The following is a 2,730-nucleotide window of genomic DNA, read 5'->3' as shown; positions in this document are numbered from 1 at the left end:
ATGGGATCAGGCTTGTTCAAGGTAGCATGGCTGTACTCTAAAGTAGTCTTAAAGTGAATTCCTTAGCATAGGAGATGCATACACGCTACACATACATTGAACTACTATATTCAGAGTGCTTTGAGAAAGGTTAAAATTGATAAACCGCTTTGGTATTTTCAGATATGCTTCAGCATATACAAGGCTTTGAGAAGTTGTGAAGTATAGAAACCATACGAAATTTGCCTTTAAATAAATGTCTCAATATTTAAACAACAAAGTCAGAAAAAAATGGAAAGCTAAGATTTGAGAAAGACATTTTTACTAGAAAGAAAAAGTATATAAGTGGACTTCACAAGGAGTATTTTTCTTAAAGCCTAGTAAAATGGGAATGTTTGGTAAATGAGAACTTATCAAGGATTCTACAGCAGATTTTCAGGTTCCATGGAGAAATGTGGTAGGATGATTTTCTACATACATCTAACTTACTCAATGTTTACTTTTAAGTTTAAAATAAATGCTATTTTTTATTATCACAAGTTATTTAATATAAAGAATTGAAATACAGAAGTTAATATGAAGGAAATTAGGTGAAAGAACATTACTTTTATTTTGTTCAGGAGACTGGCATATATTATTTTCATTATACAGAATAATGGAGATTCAAGTTTCTAGTGAACAAAAGAATACCTAAGAAGAGTGATATTTATTATGGACCCAAATGACTTATATATTTGTAATATCTTAAAATTATAACAGATCTTAGCCAAAGACAAGTAGTGCTGACTCTTTTTTTTTAAGAAAAATAGCCAAAACATTAAAATGCCCTATTATACTTTTATTTTATTATTGGCATATCATATTTGATGACATCGCCACATTTCCAGTTGTTCAGGTCAAAAACATAGGCGTATTAGCCTTGGCTTCTCCATTTCTCCCACATCCCACATCCAAACTATTAGAAAGCCATGTTGGCCCCTCCCATCCTCACCATCCCACCGCTCAGGACTCCATGGGCCTCCCTAGCATCCCTGGTGTGGGCGCCATCAGCCTCCTAACTGGTATCCCTATGTTTCCCTTCCAGCCCTACCATCTATTTCCAAGGTAGTAATCAGGATGATATTTTAAAATGTAAGCCTTGGGCTCAAAACCTTCCAATAACGCCCCATTATACTATGAATAAAAGAAAGTGTCCTTATAATGTTTTTACAATGTTCCACAAACCCTATTCTCAACTGGGGGTCATTTTACTCCCAGGGAATAATTTGATAATATCCTGAGACAAGTTTAACAATCACTCCATTGGGAAGGAGTGATACCTTCTACTGATACCACCTAGTGGATCAGAAAAATGCTAAGTATCTTACAAAGCACAGGACAGCCTCCCCACAACGAAGAGCTATCCAGTCCAATAGTGTGGTGATAGAGAAACTCTATCCAAATGATATGAACCCCATTGTATTTCAGATTTCATCTCCCACTAGTTCCCCACCCCGTTGCTCACTCACTCCATTCAGTCACTCTGGTTTCTCTCTTCCTCAAACATATCAAGAACATTTTTTTTCCATCTCATTATTAATTTTATTTTTTCCAGATTTACTGAGATATAATTGATCTATAATATTGTATAAGTTTAAGGTGTAAACATGATTTGATGATACATTTATAAATTGCAAAATGATTACCATCATAGCATTAACTAACACCTCTATCCTGTCACATAATTACCATTTCTTTTTTGTGGTAAGAACATTTAAGACTGAATTCAGGCCTTTATACCAGTTTTTGTCTCTGCCTGGAACCCTTGTCATTCAGACATCCATGTACCTAATTACTTCATCAACATATTGTGTATGTAACATATAGTCATTTTGTTCATTCTTAAATTGTTGTCTTTTGCCAAAATGTGAGCTCTCTGAAGAGTCATTTAAGTTTGTTTTGCATGTTCATTTGTCCCAAATATCTGGCACAAACTATGTAGCCAATATATATTTATCAACTTAAGTAATTTACTTTTCACTCCATTTATTATATTTCCAAGAAAATTTAGACTAATTTTTTTTAATAGTTTATATGAAAAAATGGTAATTTTTATTTTCAATCTGGGTTGGCATGATGTGTGGCTAAATAAACATATTCTTGTTTGTTTGCTTTTACTTCTTTTTGCAGAGAAATGAAAAGATATTATAGCCTTGTATTTTCTATTGTTTATGTGTGGAAAAGAAATGTAGAAGGTTAAAAAGTGAATCATTAATTTCTTAAGGGCAAACAAAAAAGATTAGATCCCAGACTCCTTCTTAACCATTATTTAGTTCTTTTATTCCTTAAAGAGTCCGGTGGCCTAAAACAATTGCCTGAGATTTTTCCATTTACATATTTATATCTCAGTAAAACATCTCGATGTAGGTCATTACTCCTACAGCAGGAAACACCACATCGGGGTATTGGAGACTGATTAGTTGCTAGGCTGTGCTTGTTAACATGCAGACTAAAGTGAAGATTACATTTGCATATTTCTTTTCTTGTCCAGGATGACACACATTTCTCTTTGCCTGCCTAATACTATTATCATGTTTGAACATTCTTGTCCTGGGAATTAATTTTTCACAGGTTTTTCTGTTTGCTCCACTTCTTCAATCTATTTTTGATTCTTTTAAAATTTAGGTTTATATAATTCTGTCATTAGCTAGTAAATTGTTCAAAACAGCATTTTCTTTGATGGTTTTTTTTTTTTTTTGAGCGGGGGAGGGT

Source organism: Pteropus vampyrus, unplaced genomic scaffold (genome assembly GCF_000151845.1).
Source record: "Pteropus vampyrus isolate Shadow unplaced genomic scaffold, Pvam_2.0 Scaffold13, whole genome shotgun sequence".
Taxonomy (NCBI): Eukaryota; Metazoa; Chordata; class Mammalia; order Chiroptera; family Pteropodidae; genus Pteropus; species Pteropus vampyrus.
The sequence above is the reverse complement of the archived record's forward strand: the minus strand, read 5'-3'. Positions refer to the sequence as shown.